At 35.6% G+C, this 20066-nt stretch overlaps 1 long non-coding RNA gene across 1 annotated transcript; it reads right to left on the bottom strand.

Annotated features, from left to right (window-relative positions):
* Positions 1 to 13466: 13466 nt before the first annotated feature.
* LOC114298360 (uncharacterized) lies at positions 13467 to 19628 on the bottom strand. The gene is made up of 4 exons (XR_003641886.2): positions 16972 to 19628; positions 15972 to 16893; positions 15109 to 15318; positions 13467 to 13701 (listed from the first exon to the last, which is right to left on the bottom strand). It is a non-coding gene; the product is annotated as an uncharacterized LOC114298360 (long non-coding RNA).
* Positions 19629 to 20066: the final 438 nt, after the last annotated feature.

Below are 20066 nucleotides of genomic sequence, written 5' to 3'. Positions count from 1 at the left end.
AATTCAGTTGCTAATGTGTTGATTGATACGGGTGCATCCCATTCATTTATTTCGTATGCATTTGCATCAATTTTGTGATTAGAGTTGGCTCAGTTAGCATCTCCTATCTGTGTAGAATCACCTATTGGTGGTGAGGTTATTTTGAAGCATGGATGTTGGGGTTGTGACATAGAGGTTGTCGGTCGCCGACTTCCTTTTGCATTTGTGTTGATTGACATGTCTACTTTTGATGTTATTTTGGATATGGACTGGTTGTCATCATATTGGGCTGTTATAGATTGCTACCGTCAAAACTGTATGTACCTTGAGCGGTGATTGTTTTTACTTCTTGGGGGACCGGGTTGATAGAGTTTTATCACTAGTGTATGATCCGTGTTTGCGGAGTGAACTTAGTTGCCTTCTTGCTAACTTCTTGAATACTGAGTGTGATGAAGTCCGAGTTAAGTTGCCAAGGGTAGTTTGTGAATACCCAGATGTTTTTCCAGAGGATCTTACCAGTTTACCACCTCACCAAGAGATCGAGTTCTCTATTGATTCAGTGCCTAGCATGACACCGATTTCTATGGCACCGTATAGATTTGCATCTGCTGAGTTGAGTGATTTGAAGATTCAACTCCATGAATTGTTAGATAAGGGTTTTATTCGCCCCAGTACTTCACCTTAGGGAGCACCAGCTTTTTTTGCCAAAAAGAAAGATGGTGCATTGTCACTTTGTATAGATTATTGGAAGTTGAACCGTGTAACTATTATGAACAAGTACCCAATGCCTCGTATAGATGATTTGTTTGATTAGTTGAAGAGGTCTTGTTATTTTTCTAAGATAGACCTGAGATCGGGTTATCACCAGTTGAGAGTAAGGGAGGAGGATATCCTGAAGAGGACATTCCGTACACATTATGGCCATTACGAGTTTCTAGTGATGCCCTTTGGGCTAACCAATGCACTATCTATGTTTATGGATTTGATGAACCGGATCTTCCGTGAGTTTTTAGACCGTTTTGTGGTTGTCATTGTAGATGACATCTTGATTTACTTACCCTCTGAGGAGAAGCACGAGGAACACTTGCGAGTGTTGCTTGAGTTGCTTAGAGCCCATAAACTATGTGCTAAGTTTGGGAAATGTGAATTTTAGCCAAGGGAAGTTAAGTTCTTAGGCCATGTGATATCCGGGGAAGGGGTGACTGTAGATTCATTCAAGATAGAGGTACTGCAAGATTGGAAACAACCTAAGAATACTTTTGACACCCGTAGTTTCTTGGGGTTGGCTGGGTATTACCATCGGTTTGTGATGGGTTTTTCTAGATTAGCCTCACTGTTGACTAAATTGACAAGGAAATGAGCTAAGTTTGTGTGGAGTGAGGCTTGTGAGAAATCGTTCCAAGAGCTTAAGGTTAGACTTACCACGACTCCAGTATTGATTATTCTAGAGAGGGGTTTGCGCTATTAAGTGTATTATGATGCCTCACGGGAAGGTTTGGGTTGTGTTTTGATGCAAGATGGGAAGGTAGTGACCTATGGCTCACGGCAGTTGAAAACACATGAGAGGAACTGCCCTACCCATGACCTAGAGTTAACAGCAGTGATCTTTGCCCTGAAAATTTGGAGGCATTATCTGCATGGTGAGAAGTTTGAGGTGTTTTCTGATCACGAGAGTCTGAAAATATCTGTTTACATAGAAGGACTTGAATCTGAGGCAGCAGAGGTGGATGGAGTTCATAGAATATTACAATTTTGAGTTACATTATCATCCGAGGAAGGCCAATGTTATAGTCGATGCCTTGAGTAGGAAATATATTAGTAGTGTAGCTCGTATTGCCATCCGAGAATAGGTGATGTTGGGTTCTATTAGAGAGTTTGACTTGCATCTTGGCAAGTCTGTTAAGTTTCCAGCTTTGTTTTCGATAGTTGCACAACCTACACTTGTGAACTGAGCGATAGACGCACAGATGGGTGACTTTGAGATAGAATCCCTTTGGGAGAAGATCTCTAGTGGGAAGGTAGAAAGAGGCTTGAACGTGTACTCTGACTCAAGTGTTAGATACCTTGACCGTCTCTTCGTGCCGGAGTCTTGTCGAGAGGAAGTACTTTGAGAGTTTCACCATTCACGCCTTGCGGTGCATCCGAGAGGCACAAAGATGTATCATGACCTTTGTCGCCAGTTTTGATGGAGGGGAATAAAGAAGGATGTGGCCACGTTTGTGTCAAGGTGCCTTACTTGTCAGCAAGTGAAGGCCGAACACCAAAGGCCAGCGGGTTTGTTGCAACCCTTGCCTATAGCTAAGTGGAAATAGGAGCATGTCATGATAGATTTTGTGGTGGGCCTTCCGAGAACTCAACAGGATAGTAATGTCATTTGGGTAATAGTTGGCCGGTTGACTAAGTTGGTGCACTTTATATGTATGCGCATAAGTGACTTGGTAGATTATCTTGCCAACCTTTACATTAGGGACATAGTGAGGTTGTACGGGGTCCTAGTGACGATTGTTTTAGATAGAGATTCGCATTTCAAGGCTCAGTTATGGTAGAGCCTACAAAGTGCCTTGGGTACGAGATTGACCTTTAGCACTGTATATCATCCTCAGACTGACGGACAGTTAGAGCACAGCATTTAGATTTTAGAGGATATGCTTCGGGGTTGTGTCCTTGACTTTAAGGGTTCGTAGAGGAGGCACTTGCCCTTAGTGGAGTTTGCCTATAACAATAGCTTCCAATCGAGCATTGGCATGGCACCGTTTGAGGCCTTGTATGGCCGGTCGTGTAGATCCCCTGTGTGTTGGGCCGAGGTGGGTGATGCACCTATGTTGGATCCAAAGTTAGTCTGGGAAACGACAGAGAAAGTTGCACTTATCCGTAAGAGGTTGATTATGGCCCAGAGTCGCCAGAAAAGTTATGCCGACCGTAGGAGGAGACCTTTGTCTTTTGAGGTAAGAGACCATGTATTCTTGAAGATATCACCTGGGAGAGGTTTGATGAGGTTTGGACAGAGTGGGAAGTTGTCTCCTCGATTCATTGGGCCTTTTGAGATCCTTAAGCAAATTGGAAGGTAGCTTATCATTGGCCTTGCCGCCACAGTTTTTCAGGGTTCATGATGTGTTTCATATTAACATGCTTCAGAAGTATGAGCCGAATCCCTCGTACATGTTGGATTGGACCAACTTAGAGGTAGATGAGGATGCCTTTTATGAGGAGAGACTGGTGAGAGTCTTGGATACTCGGGACCAAGTCTTGAGAGGCAAGACAATTTGTTAATGTTTGAGCATGTAATGAAATTTTGTTATGTTAATGAAATATGAAAGCATTGTATATGCTTTGAGAATATGAAAACATTGCATATGTTGTGTATGTTTTGGAAACTTGAATTTAATGTAAACATTGTAAATATTTAGGGAAAATGTGAATTATACTTTCAATGTTGGAACTTTTGTATCGAGTTGATGAGAATGGATGACCGGGGAATGGGTCATGGTATTGGAATTGATTAACTATCGTTATTGTGTTTGGTTTAAGCATAATTGTAAAACTTGATTTGAAATTTTGGGGACAAATTCTTTAAGGGGGGAGATTATAGCGATTTCAGTTTTGAACCGACCCTTGTTGTATCCCAGACTCGAGTTTCATGGTTTCATATTGTTGTTCACTCCTTGTTCCAAACTCTTGTTGCCCAAAATTTTGTTCCTCCGCCCGAGCGGCACGAGCAGGCTTTATGAACTCTTCGTATTTTTACAAGTCTGCAAAACTACTGAGAGAGCGTATTATACGCTCAAGCAGATTTTTTTGCGCTCAAGCAGGCTCAGCTCGAGTGGCCTTTCTTGCACTCAAGTGTTGGTCTGTTGTCTACAAAACTACTGGGAGTGTGCATTCTGCGCTCAAGCAGAACAACTTATTGTGTCTGACACTTGAGCATCAACTCTTGCGCTTGAGCGGACTGTGCGTATATCAGTTCGTAACAGTCACATTTTGCATCACTTTTTCATCTCTTTCTCTCTCTAAAACATTTCAAAACCTTAGATCTTGAGTTTCTCTCCCTAGAACTCACATTCTCTCTACATTTTCACCTAGATCCATTAGTTTCTCAACCCTAGTGCCTTTGGGGAAAAGGTAGAGCATCTCAACACCTCCATTTTGATCTGAACAAAAATTAGTTTCGACGTCTTTGAAGTTTTCTCCTTGCTTTGCTCATCTCCTAACTTTGAGGTAAGGACTTTCCACACTCTCCTATGATTTTTAACTTAGCTATTTGTTGTTTTGTAAATGATGTTGGGATTTGGAGGATTTTAGACAAACCTAGGTTTTTGGTTTAAAATCAAAAGAGGAGTTTTCAAATTAAAGTATTGAAAATGATTACGGGTGTAGATATGAAGTTGTGTTGCGTTAAATTGGTTGATTTTGACACGTGGATTGGATTTTAGAAGGAAATAGAGTTTTGCCCTAGAATGTTCCTATAATTATTTCGTATAAATAATGAAATTGGTATTGGGAATGTAAAACTGAATAGATGTTTATATAAATGGTGGAATCAGATATGTATTACCTCTTACCTATGGAAATTTAGATAATTTATCTATATTGGAGATTGTATATCTGTTTAAAAATATCTATTTTGGGCTATCAGTGGATGATAGATATGTTTGTTGTAAAAATTATGTGAGGATTATTGAAAGTAATCTCTTTTTAGTTGTCATTGAGCATGATTGTGTTTTAATACATTGTATATATATGATATTTGGGAGGAGATAGAGGATGTACTTCATGTTTGGGAGGAGAAAGGGGATAGACTCCAGTGAATTAAGTTGGCCTGTGTGTCTAAGATGAAAGTCCCGAAAATCTCTTGTATACATGGGTGCTGATCCCGCAGATGAAATTTCTGTAAAATGGAAAATGAATGTGTTTGTATGATAACTATATTGATTTAAGGCCCAATGAGTTGTATCCTCAGTATTGATTGATTGAATGAAATGGATATGAGCAATGAAATGAGATATAAAACTTGGCATATTATGATCTTGTAAATTATGAATGGCCTTATCACAAGCATTGTATATGCACACCATACTTATATCTTTGTTAAGATTCATACATTGTACTAGATTGTTTTTACTAGGCTTTGCCTCATTCTATTACTTGGGAAAAACATTTTCAGGTGCTGGTGATATGCCTCCACCAAGGACTTAGCCTGGGAGGATTATGGAGCTGAAGGCTCACTTTTGTTTATTTTGTGTATAACTTTTGTTCAAACCTAGGGCTTTATTTGTATTGAGTTTCTGACTCATTTTGTTGTAACCAAGCATGGTCTTGGAAAGATGTAAGCCTTTAGGGCATATAAATATGTGTTCAGCTTTCATTCTTTATTACGCCTTGTAACACATGCTGTAGATTCAGGATGAATCATTTATGAATGTATATCGTATGTATCCCCTTTTGTATATTAACTCTGATTAATGAAAGCCTCTTATTTTACCTATATCGCATTATGCTAGTGTTTATTGTAATTATTTTGGGGGCGTTACAACATGGCAGATTTTAATTTAAGAGAGATCCATTCATTTTAGCCTCACATGCAAAACAAGTGTTTTATTAGAGAGATAGTGATACATCTAGTTGGGGCGTTGTACTTAAAGCACCCCTAAGAGGTTTTCATGATTTTGAAATATATGATGATGATGGTGTTTATATGTTGTGCGCACATGTCGATATAGCTAGGCTTGAAATGGCTAGTAGTGATGAAGATAAGTACTATGTACGGACTGATTGTGAGGGTGTGGAAGTGTTGCATGATGAATGAGTTACTCTTCATGTTTTGTTGACCTAGTAACGAAGTAAAATAACATTATAAGTACTTGTGTTCTATTGTGATTGATGGTTAAGAATATGTTTCTCTCTATGTAATATTTGTGATATGTATAAAATTAATTAGTAGTTCTTTTTCCTTTTTTACAAAACTCTTCCACATAATTGTGTCTCACATAAAGGATAAAACTTGATTTGGTTTTGTTCTTTCATTTTTGCAAGTGGAATTCTTTTCTAAGGATTTAGTAATTGATGCCACCAACCAACAATATGTGTGTAGAGGTAACTTTATACATTATTTAAGATCAAACTAAATTTGAAATAAGTGTTTTTTTTTTCTAATTTATTTATTTTGAGTACACATTTTAATCAATTATTGGCTGCCTTGTCTTTATTTTTTCATGTGTCATAAAGAGTTCTAAAAAAGCAACAAAAAGACATAGGAAATAGCAAGAAGTTGTAGTTGTTGCCACAATGGATCACATAAGTGATGGACGCATCAGAATTTCAGATGAAGGTTCCAATACTCAATAAGTTGAATCACCAAATGTAGATGGAGTAGCTAACTCTGGTCAAGAACCAAAGAAGAAAACTAGAGGGCCATCAAAGTTAAAAATGCATGACAAAGGAAAACAAAAGTGTGGTGAGATCGACTTCAATGAAAGGAACCAACTAATAGGACCTAAATTAGTACAATTATCAACCTTAGATGGGATCTTAGCTCGAGAGTTGTTGCCAATTAACATAGATTATTAGGCTAATGTTCCAGTTGAGATTAAGAATAAGTAATGGGCTTATGTGAAAGTAGTACGTTTATCTAGTTAATTATTATACAACAATTCATTATTTTTTCCCCTCTTCTAATAGTAAATGTTTGCTTATATGAAAATGCAGCCTAGATACAAAATGCATGATATCCACAAGACACTTGGTGCAAAAGGTTTCAAAATTGGGTGCAATCACAAGTCTGAACTATCAAGAAAAATAAGAACTTTCACTGCAACAAGTAAAGGTCATTTAGCATGTAATATTGCCACTACCAAACCTGATAATATTGGAATGGCTCAATGGATTTGTGAAAATCGACTTTCAAAAGGCTTCATTGTAAGTTATTTATTTATTTTTTTATTTTTTTTATAACAATTCTATGTAGTTGTAACTTTTAATTAGAAGCTCATTTCTTTCCATAACAATTAAGATAAAGATTATAAATCCTTAAAAAATGTTGACGTTTCAAATGTTTACACTCAGGGAAAGAGTAACAAATTTAGAAATATGAGGGAAAACCAAAAGGTCTTACACACCATGAGTCGAAAAGATTATGCACGATTAGAGAAAGAAATGGTAAGTTTGGCGACATAGACAATATTTATTTCAAAAGCATTTTGATTTTGTTGTTTCTAATTTTGTACTATGTTATATATATATATATATATATATTTTCCAGAAAAATCAAAGTCCACACCCAAATTCTATATCTAGAGTTGATGTTTGGATTAAAGGACATACAAGGAAGAAAGGAAAACCTGTGAATAAAGTGCTTCAGGCAGCAATGGTGTAAACTAAAAAAACACAGAATGTGCAGCGGATAAAATAATCAGATCATACCTTCTTGATGATAGAACCTTCTTGGATAAATCACGTGCTTCCAGGAAACTTCTTGATGAACCAACCCAGCAGTGGAGTGATATCACAGATTGAATATCACCCACACAAACCACAGTGTCAAAGACTTGATCGTTGTGTTTTTGGGAGAGAGTCAGTATATGGGTAGAAAACAGACTATACGTTGTTTCTCACTTGGATTACCCATAACCATATATCAGATACATAATATATTATAATATCTATCCATATCAGTTAAAACTGATAACATCTGTATCTTGAGTGGTTATCCTAAATAGGTTTGAATTCAAATTCAAAACCTATTTGGATAATGATCAAATTTAAATTTAAATGGTCATGCCACATGGGCGCCCATTACTAACAAATGGTATGAATAAGCTTAATATGTATATATTACATTAGAACTGTGTATTAAATGATACTCTCACAACTTTAGAAAATTTCCAAATTGTGTCGTCCCTTGCCTTACTAAGTCACCAAAAGTTTACCCTTTTTTATACAAACCCTTAAAACACCACTTTTTGCCTATTTAACAGCCACACACGGTTAGTAGTCAGCCCTAAAAAAATAGGTAGATGCATTACACTCATATTGATTTGTTAATAAATGTTATATATTGTAGAAAAATGTTGAAGAGCTTCACAAGCCTTCTACAGAAAAAGGTCCAATGTCTATCAAAGATGATGCAATTGTTCATGTGTTTGGTCCAGAACGCCGTGGTAGAGTACGAGGGCTTGGATTTGGAGCATTATCATCGAAAGTCAATGCACAAGTATACCAAAATCAAAATGTGAGAAAACTAAATCAACAAATGCTGCTCTTACAACAAGAACTCTAGGAGATAAAAGCTGAAATATTAAAAGAAAAGAGGCAAAATGAGGTTAAAAAATTAAGAATGCAACAATATATGTTATATATATATTGATGTTTCATAAAAGATTTGAAATTTTTTCAATTAAGCCTTGTAAGAACCAAGTGAATATGCAATGGATAAGAAGCATTCTTATGGAGAAACCCAAGTAAACTTGCCTTAAATTATTTGAGCGAAAATCTTTTTTTGAAAAATAGCTTTTATGTCAATTTAGTTTAAAAAAAAAAAAAAATTACTTGATATGTGTTGAGTGCATAGGAATTTAACAAGATTTCAAAAAATCAATCTCTTTCACAATGAATCTAAATAGTCTGTTACAAATATTCGAATCATCTAATCTAACTGATTAGTTAGTAATTCTAACTAACTAAAAGCCCACTCTTACATCTGTTATTCTCACACATAACACAACATACTTGCATACACATAAGGCTACATACACTTATCAGAATTAATATCAATTGAAATGGATTAAGAATTAAGAGTGTAAGTAAATAAATCATATACATATAATATAATATATGATAGAATAAAATAGTATCTCATTATTGTAGAATGGGTTTTTTTATTTTTAATAATGATCATAGCACGTACTGTCACGACCCGAACCCGCCCCTATGGGTTAAGGCCATAACCGGCCAATAATCGCGAGATTACCTACGGCCTCAAACCACAAAAACAAAACTCATCAAAGTAAAGGGGCCAAACGGAAGCAAATTTAAAACTTTGTCCATAGAGCTGTGCTTATATGCACACCATCACATTCTAAACATTTATGTGTTAATAACTCACATCAAAATATATGCTAACATAGAACATTGTGCATACAGGATCATACAAGTTTAAGTCAGTCGAACCCAAGACTTATATACAAAAGTAGTCCAATGCTTTCGCCAACATAACAAAAACTTATGAACAAAGGACAAAAGCGAAGACAGTCTCGTGCGTGAGACATTTGGGTTGACTCCTCAAAACTCTGACTGTTTCTCACAATTTCACCGGGACTGTTTCTGGACGGCCCTTGGCTCACCTACATGTATATGAATGAGCGTGAGCAAAAGCCCAATGAATAATATCAAATAAGATAGATACATAAACAATCTTTGAAACAGTTACAGCAGACGGCCTTTGACCCAATCATTTATGTCAAACGGCCTTCGGCCCAATCATTCATTTCCATCGGCCTTTGGCCCAATCATTCATATCAATCGGCCTTTGGCCCAGTCATTCTCATCAATCGGCCTTTGGCCCAATCATTCTTATCAATCGGCCTTCGGCCCAATCATTCATGTCAATCGGCCTTTGGCCCAATCATTCATATCAATCGTTGTCCACTATTCAGATTAATGAACTTACAAAACTTGCATAGAAGTAAACAATTGGACAATAGTATATTTCAAATATCTTGTTAAGACATTACTCATAGTGATCGGCTTGTGGATTTGCCCTGGAGCTTGACCCTACACATTCCATAAACACAAAAAGGGTCACAAACAATTCGATCCATTCTTAAATTCACATTTTCCTCTTTAGGCTTTATTCTTATCTCTTTAATTCAATTACAATGCTCAATGTATGCCTAAGAGTACTTAGAAGTGAAAGATAATAGAAAACGGAACTCATAATGCATAAACAAAATTTTAGAAAACAGGGTCCCTGCTCGAGCGTGGACTTCCCCGCTCGAGCGGACCCTTGAGGCCTGCAAAAGTACTGGGAGCATCAAAATTACGCTCGAGCTTGAAGTCTAGCGCTCGAGCGGAAGGCCTCTCTTCGTGGCTCCCCGCTCGAGCGTGAAATTACCCCGCTCGAGCAGACGCCATGTCTGCAAAAAGTGCTGGATGCATCATTTTTACGCTCGAGCGTGCATTCTGGCGCTCGAGCGGAAGTCCATCCTACATAGCTCCACGCTCGAGCATGGACTTCCCCGCTCGAGCGGACATCATGCCTACACAAAAATACTGGGAGCACAAAATTCACGCTCGAGCGGCGGTTTCCCTGCTCGAGCGGACATTAAATTTCTGGAAAATCCAGAATGTGTTCTTGAGCTTCAACTTCGAATTCAAAGGCTCCAAATGCATGATTTTGGCTCAAACTTCATATATATATGTGCTAACATGATACAAACACTAAATTACAACATTTTGAATCTCAATTTCATAAATCAAATCCATGCATGGCTCATTTTCCACCAAATTCATCACTAACATAACAACTTCATGCATTCAAAGCTTCTACTCCCATAGATTGTACATGCATGCGACATATAACCCTCATTCTCACCCCATATGATGAAAAGATGGTCAAATACATGGAGTTCAACCAAGATTTAACATGAGTCATGTAATTCAAGACAATTATATACATGCATGCATACATTGACCTTCAATTCAACATAAACAACTCAATTCCACTTCAATCCTTACTCTTGATCATTAATCCACCTTGAATACACAAAATTACACATTGAGCTCATGGATTTACTTACCTAGAGGCTCAATTCTTCCAATCTATAGCAAATTCTTAAGTAATCTTCCAAAATCTCCAAGCCTCAAGACCAAAACTTCAATCTCCTACACTCTCTCCCTCAATGGCCGGCCCTCTCTTCTTTCCTTTGAGTTTATGATCAGCCAAAATAGACTAAAAGAGGAAATTTGAGGGTGTAGTGACTCAATACAACTAATCCCACTAAGTCCAATATAGTAATAATAAATAATTGGGCACTAATTCTCCAATTTAATCAACTTAATCTGGTCTGAATCAATTTTTCAATTAAACTTCATCGTAGGCTCTAAAAATTATGCCAATCACAATGGCGCAATCAATTTTGGTTTCAGTGGCCGTTAAAGCCTTCAATTTAATTTCCAAAGCAGATAATCAAACAGATATTCCTATGATGAACAGATAGAAATTCAAAACCACATATTTTCACATAATGGCACACAAAATCATATTAAACACATAATCATGCTCATATTAAGGACTAATTAACATATAGCGGAACAGGGATATCACACCTACATTATTCATACATACATGTAATGCTTTTACTTATTCTTTCAAGCTTTTGCAATATGTTGCCTTGTCTTGATTTTGGATATAAAGATATTTCACAAAGTTTAAAAAAAAATAATAATAATTAAAACTTGTAGGAGCCAAGCAAAGAGGCAAATGGCAAGAAACATTCTCATGGAGAAACACAGGTAAACTTGCACATTTCTCATACTTGTGTTTTTGCTTGCTTGCTTTTCTACTCAAGCTTTTGTTAATTTTGCATATGGATCCCATCACCTACTAAATTTGAGTAAACAAATACTTCTTGCTATTGTATTACAATTTTTTTAGGGTGAAGAAAACAATGGAGGTGGAGAACATAGGATGCACTCACAAAAAAATATTTGGGTAAATTTTGTATGACATTATTACTTACCTCAATTTTTGTCGTATTTGTGCTTTTGTTTGCTTGTTTTTCTACTCAGGAGCTTTTGTCAATTTTGCATATGGATCCCACGTCATCTACTAAATATGAGTAAACAAATACAAATTGATTTTGGATTACAATTTTTGCAGAGTGACGAAAACAATGACGGCAATGGAAATGAAGATATTTGGGTAAATTTTGTATGGCATTATTAATTACATTAATTTTGTCTTCAACTCGTTAGCTTATTTATGTATTGCTTTCATGGTAGTTACATGATGAAAATGAAATACGGAATGGTGGATCCAACTTGATAAAAATGAAATAGGGAACGGTGGATCCAACTTGAACAATGCCAAATACAAATTGTTGAATTGGGATGGAACAAAGGTGGTTGTTGAGGAAGGTACAATTGCATCAATAGATTCTAAACAATTGGTGCATCATGTGCTTCTTGGCCCTAGGTGTTGGAAAGTATGGATTAACTATATCAAAGTCAATGCGCCATTATTTCTCCCCAATCGTGGGATGTTTGTGCTTGAGGATGCTATTGAAAGCATTGTTGCTTGGCCAACCCACTTCATCAGCTTTGACTTTGAGCAGAAATCTTAACATCTATGGATAGTTTTTTATATGACTTTGATAAATGGATTTCTTTAATCTTCGGATAGTTTTGGATTTTGTTTAGAAACCTATATATGATATAGTTTTTGGATGGTTTAGAACTTTTTGGATAATTTAGAACTTAAGGATAGTTCTTTTTAGATGATTTTGAACTTAATGATAATTTTTGGATGTTTGGAATGTGTGACAATTGTTGAATATTCAATACTTATGAATATAGCTTTTTTTATGCTTGAAACAATATTTTAATGGTTGATTGATGCTTTGTGAAGCTTGTTTGTAATGTTTGCTAGATTATATAGAACAAGTCAAAACCTGTTGAATTAAAATATATATATATATATATATATATTGTATATTCTATGGCAAGCATAATTGGCTGTTGTATTACATATTTTACGACAAATAATGAAAGTTGTCATTTTTCTCAGTAATTAATGGTGTGCAAAAGTGGTTGTAAAAAAATCAAACACGACGAACAAGATCCGCTGTTAAAGGGATTTTAACAACGTGCAAGAGTAACTGTAAAGAAATCAAACACGACTTACAAGATCCACTGTTAAAGGGTTTTTAATGACGTACTACGGCATGTCATTGAACTTAATGACTTTCCATGACTAGTCGTAACATGGCTTTACATCACACGTCATAGAATCGTATTTACGGCTTGTATTTGGTGCCGTAAAAACCCAGGTTTGTTATGATTAATAGCCTTACATCGGGCTTAGGATGGATCTTTATATGTTTAGTAGCATGTTAAGGCATATGTACTTTATTTAAACCATGTTTTGCTTGTTTGACTCTTTCAATGGAATCCAGGTAAGTTCTCTTATTCTTTGTAGCATGTTGCATGTTCTTGATGCATTTTTAAATAATGCAAGTTATATGCTTTTTTCTGCAAAATTGGATTTTTTTAGTGGTTTCATAGATATGGCTTAGTTTAGTTCATGTTTATGGCCATATTACCACAACCCAAACCCACCCCTATAGGTTTAACGTCATAACCGGCCATTAATCCTGGGATTAACGAAGGCCTCTAAACAATTAAACAAATTAAGGGGCTAGCGGAAGCAAATACAAGCATACAACGTCCATAGAGCTGTGCAGACATACATGAGACAAAAAAATTTAAAACTTGTAAATGCATATGCGTGACGCCATAAGTACATTGGTCTTATGTCACCATATCCCACATATACAGATTGTACAAAAACTTGTTCAGTTAAAAACAAAATTAATATAAAAGTCATAAACTTGGTTCACAAAATTCGACTACATGAAGCATTCCAAAAACCTCCTCGAGAGGTGCACAGGTTGGCGGACACAAACAAACCTCCAGTCAATCATCATTGAGCCTGGTCACACGCCTGATCGCCTACATACGTAAATAATACAATGAGTTGGAGCCTAGTGAATAATAACAAAGTAAAGGATTTTAATGAATGATGTCCATAACAGATTTAGAAATCAGAATTCAGGTCAGAAACAAATTCATATTCATATTCATATTCATACTCAGAATTCACATATGATCATATGTGGTACATCCCTTAGCGTTATCAAATCAGATGACCCATGATTATATGGGACGTAGTTCTGATGACTCATGTACACAGAGACGTTCATAGCTGATGACCCCATAAAGGGACCTGATGACCCATAAAGGGATGTAAAATATCAGATTATGCTAAGGATGCCACGAATACGTTTTAGAAACTTGGAGCATCATTCATTCATATAAAACATAGCATTTGAGAACACTGCTCATTTCATATCATCAGGAAATAATTAAAGTCACACATAACTTTACAGAGTTATTACTCACAGATAACTCCAGTAGCAGAATGGACAAAGCAGACAGATCGGACAGTTTATGGCGCGTGACCCACACAAACACATAGCAGATACACATTAAAACACACTTTCGGAAAACACTTAACTCATTTCTTTTCTGTCTTGGTGTGTTTCTAATCTTTATCCTCATTATTATGTCTTAATTAAGACTTAGGAATGCCTAAGATGCAATGAGGATGCCAAAATATAATTTGAAATACTTAGTCAAATTTTCAAAAATAGGGCAGTTTGCACGAGCACATCTTTGGACGCTCGAGTGGTCTGCAAAACTATGCAAAACTTCTGGGAGCTCAAATTTTATGCTCGAGCTCAACTTTCTACGCTCGAGCTAAGATAAAAAATAAGAGTGGTCGCTCAAGTGCACCTTGTTCCGCTCGAGCCAACCCCCGAACTCTGCAAAAGTATTGGGAGCACGCATTCTTCGCTAGAGCACAACTTCCTACACTCGAGCGAAGAGTGCAAATTCTAGAATTTCCATATTGCACTTCCAGCTCCAAAGCTTGATTTCAATGTATCAAAACACTCTTTTGGGCCAAAACTTGAGAAAACTCTTGCAAACTCATAGGACTTCATGAATTGAAAGCCGCTTCACCAAAATCAAGCCCAAAAGCATGCCAATTGTGCAAAACCAAACTTGAAATGTATACGTATATAACATGCATGTAATGATGTAAATTCAAGGCTTCTAAAACATGAACAATTGAAGGAATACAAGTGAAACCAAGTTGGATTCTTCAAAGTATGCAAGTAAAGCTTCATGCATATGTGAATGTTCGGAAATTGAACTCAAAACTTCATGAATTATGCATGCATGCATGAACTAATCCCAAATTCTGTAATCTCAGCTCAATTCTCATGTTAACCACTTTAATCTCTTGAATTCTTACACTAATGTCTTGAATACAAAATTTAAGGACATGGTTCTTACCTAGAGTTCTCAATTCTTTGAATTCTAGGAATTTCTTGCACAATTCTTCCAATTTCCTTCAATTTCCAACAATGTTTTCTCCCCAAGCTTTGATCTCAAAGTCCGCTTTGTCTCTCCCTCACTTCACATTTTTGTTGAGAAGATGATAACAATGAAGTGTATCTAAGGCTTCTAGAATCAATTGGCCTTATATAGGCTCAATTAGTGGAGCTTAATTAACTTGAGTTAAGGATAATCAATTGAAATTATCTTGTTATATTTATTTGATTCCGAATCGAATTCTGACTAATCCTACCATAAAATTATTAAAATTCTAAATAACACATAAACAAGGTCATTTTTGCATTTGGACGTCAATAAGGCTTTCAATTCGCATAATGAAACAGAAATGCAAACGGATATTTCTACGACCGACAGATATAACCACAATTAACACATAGCACGTACAATTAACTCAAAATTTCATCTCAATTACTTATTAAGCATCATTAATTATGGATTATAGGTTAATCACAAGTCGGGATTGTTACAGTCTTCCCCTCTTAAAGAGTTTGGTCCTCCAAACTCGAATGACATTCATTTTGGAAGAATATCGGATCCAGAGGGAATAAATCAAGATATCTTTAAGGCCATACAAACTTGGAATCTAATATCAAATTAACAAAAAAAAAAAAAAAAAAAAAACAGAAGGCTCTCTACACAATAAAATAAATTTATCCCTCACAAGGGATGTCAATCAATGTCTTTATGCTCCTTGACATAACCGGCTCTAGCCTTACTAGAAATAATTAAGTGACAACACAATCTAAGATAAGAGAAGAAAATGATTTACAAAAACATTAAAACCCAAATGCAAAGGATACTCCATGCAATTAAAGGCCACCATTTGGACCCAATCCAAGCTCCTCCATAACATGGTCATCTGTGAACCCATATATACCAGTCCAAAGAAAAGGTAAACCCTCCTCTTGCATTGTTCATCCATGTCAAGACAACTTTTATTGCTAGTTTTTTAACACTAATGTGGAACAAGGCAGAAAAGTAAACATCCTTTCGCATATATTCACTTTTATGTACAAACAAATATATACATATCATAGGAAGATAATAGAAAATCATTAATTACTATATTTATATGTTGGACAAGAAATTTGAGCAAAAAGCCACTAGTCCTAAATCTCTTACTTTAAGTTCCTAGTATTCATAAATAAATTGGAAGTTGTTAGGATTTAGGGTTCCAAAGATAAAAATCCCAAAGAAGGGATTAACAGATAAAAGTTCATATTTGTTTTGGTTTTAAAATCAAGTTGCAATGCAAGTACTCTGATGTGGTTGCTCATATTTGTTTTGATTGTTGTTAGTCATTATTGTTAAAGGATAGTTGTTGTGGTTGCTCATATGATTTTGTTTTCCTTTTTCCCTCTCTATGCAAAAGCCAATTATATTATACGGTAGTATACTTGAAAACAAACACGGCTCCATATAGATACAACTAAAAAGTTTAAATATGTTTAACATCATAAGAATATGTTTCCTCCTAAACATATGAAAGGGCCAATAAAGGATTATAAAATAAAAAATGTGATAAAAAGAAAGAAGAATTAGAAGAGAGCCTATACCTCAAGCAGATGATAACTAGAGAAAATGAATCATATGCAATGATAACTAGACATGTCTTGAACACAGCTGTGTTATTAGTTTAAATCAAGTTTTATGCCTTAAATTCTAACGAGACATGACCATGAAGTTGACTCTCCACTTTGTCATAGAACCCTTCTTTCATATCTGTATCCAAATTAAAGAAAATTAGTAATCAATAAGATTGCAATGGTAAATGGTGTGACATTAACTTATTGAGCTTACCTTGGCTGTTTACATGAGGAAAGAACTTGAATCACCGTTGTAAAACTACTTTCTCAACTATTTCCCCCCATATTTTTAACTGCATCCATTGCAGGCTCTGTGACCCTTGTTCCCATAATATCTGCAGAATTGCCGTAAGACCAGAACAGGAAAATGTCTGTCTCTGCATAGAATCTCTGCATTGCAACTGGATTTCCTATAGTTGTAGGATCGTCCATGAACTCATCGAAGTAATAAAACCCAAGTTAGTTTTTTTGAAAAGAGTTTCATCCAAGCTAGTTTTTTTCTATCTTTGTTTTTTTAGGTTAAAATTCCCTAACTATAGATTGAATTTAGAAAAGTTGTTATAGAATATCAGTTTGGTGCCTATAGAGGCACTTCTAGAGGACATATAGCACCTGTGAAAGTGTTCAAACATTAAAAGACAAGGAGAGTAACAAAGTGTGCGTGTGTTACAAATTTACCGCAATCAAAGTGATTGATTGTCAACTATCAGGTACCAAATTACAGAGAGAGAAACAAAGACACCCAAACTCAGATTAAATAATATAAATATAGCAATAGATTGACTGGTAGACGAGCATCCATTCTATGAATTAATACCAAAAGTTATGTTTAGGGCAATTAAAAGGGCTGCAGTTAACAAACAAACTAAACTGAAACCTACAGGAATTTATGGCAATTAAAAGTTTAAATTTGAGTTTTTTCGTTCTACATAACAATTTCATTCACAATAATTAGTTTGTCATTTTTCTCATAAGCTCAAGTAGTAAGTTGCACTAAACACATTGACATAAACTCTTATAAAAAATTACATATCACCATGGCCTAAATATTTTTGCCAAAAATATATATATATATATATATATATGTATATATTTTTTGTTTTGCCCAAAATAATCAAGCAAAGAAGGTTGTAATAATGAAGAGTTAACATTTTAGAGAAGCAATATCAACATCACAAAGTTAATGACAACACTATTGGGAATTACATATTAATGGACAAGTGCCATAACTTAACATTTAATAATAGGAAAATGTAATATAAATTAATAATTTTTTTAATTTTTAGTCTGGCAAACTAATGTATCATGCAAGAAAAAAGACGACTTGAGGTTTTCCAGGTCTCAAATTCTTGTCGCAATTAAGCTTACCTTAGTTTGCGTATAAATCGTTAACTTTTTTAGCTTCATAGTTCACAGAGTTCAAAACAACCAAACGAATCAAAACAAATACTGAATTAATTTGTAATTATAGTTGTCAAATTGGGTATTGGATTTTGTATCAATTCACTGTTTTTAGTATCCTGGAGGGCTGTAGGAGATACAAAAAACAGGAGGAAAGGTATCAATTCATTGTTTTTAGTATCCTGTAGGCTATAGGATTTTGTATCAATTCACTGTTTTGTATCAATTCACTGACTTATCTATTCCCTAGTTAAAAAAAATCTATGATCCAATGGAGTTTTAGTGTTTCCAATGATTTACTTAAAAGGAAGAGCATAGATATAATAAGTATTTGTCTCATTTGGTCTAAGCAATCTTGTCTTTTGGAACATGAATAGAAGTAATTGCAATTGATGAAATCCAGGAAGAAGTATCAGCAAGAAGGTTCTATTCTTTTAAACTATGGAATAGATAAGTCCCTTCCCAAACAACAAATAGCTACTAGCCATACACCTTACAAATAGCAACCTATCCTACCACAACCTCCGGTTCTCCCTCAACCAAACTCTTTGCAAGTTCAAAGCAGCTGTTTCCCTAGAACCTTCAAAAAGGGATCAGATCTCATCCTCATACAATGCCACTGATAACACTTTTATTTGATAATTTCTATTTTTCAATACATGAGATTACATACAATGGATTAGAGATTTTAAAATAATGAGATAGAAAGGAAAAATAGGGGGAAAGGTATCAAACCCTAAAATCAAATCCATTTACAATATTAAACCCATAAAACTCTAGTAATGAAACCATTTCAAACAAACCCATTTCATAAATGAAGACAAAATTAAACTGAATGGGTAGAATAAATAACCCTAGAGCAAGATTTCACATTTGGGGAAACAGAAGAAGGGTTTGAGAGAGAGAGTCGGAGTGAGACAGAGAGCGAGACAGAGAGTGACAAACCAAGAGAGCGAACCTAGGTGGTGATTTGCGGCGGTGGCTGTGCGACGTGCAGCGGTGGGGTGGTGAGCCGGGGGTGAGGTTTGGTGGTGACTGTTCTGTATGTGAGAGAGCTCTGTGTGTGTGTGTATGAGAGAGAACAGAGATCTTGTGTCTGTGTGAAAGAGGGGCACGGATGCCAATATTCAGTTCCCTCTAAAACAAAAATATTGTTTCTACCTTTAGCGACTAAACTTATATTTGGTCGCCAAATAATAATCAATACCGACTAAACTTTTTGTAGCCAAAAGTGTAATTTAGCCAAAAGACCATTAGCGACTAAATGTCAATTAGTCGCCGATTAGTTTTATAAAATCTCTCCAAATTTTGAAATTAATCCCTCCAAATTTTTTAGTTTTGGTGACTAAACTTTTTTTTGTCGCTGAAAGTACGTTTTTGGCGACTAAAAGTTTGGTCGTCAAAGAGAAAAATCATTTTTTTATTTTCCATTCGGCTACTAAATATTTTAGTAGCGAAAAGTCAATATTCGGCGACTAAAATTTTTTTTGTCGCTGAAAGTACATTTTTGGCGACCAAAGTTTAGTTTTAGTAGCCAAAAGTCGATAATTGGCGACCAAACTGATTTTTTGTCGCCAAAACCTATGCTTTTGGCTACTAAATTTTTTTAGTCGCCAAAAAATTTTACTTTTGGCTACTAATGTTGTTTTAGTCGCCAAAACCTATACTTTCAGCGACCAAAAATTTTTTTAGTCGCCAATTTGGTCGCCGTAGGTGCATTTTCTTGTAGTGTGAGTACTTACAAGAGTAATGCTAAAGACCCCAAAAATTCTATCAAAATTTCTACCAAATGTCTCACATGGGTCCCACACCCATATGAGACATTTGGTGGAAATTTTGGTAGTACTTTTGGGATATGTAGCATTTTTGTACCTACAATGGTCTACCCATAAGAAATTTAATTTTACA

This window comes from Camellia sinensis, chromosome 12 (assembly GCF_055761805.1).
Source record: "Camellia sinensis isolate YWXY chromosome 12, ASM5576180v1, whole genome shotgun sequence".
NCBI classification, from domain to species: Eukaryota; Viridiplantae; Streptophyta; class Magnoliopsida; order Ericales; family Theaceae; genus Camellia; species Camellia sinensis.
This window is presented reverse-complemented; position numbering and strand designations above follow the sequence as displayed.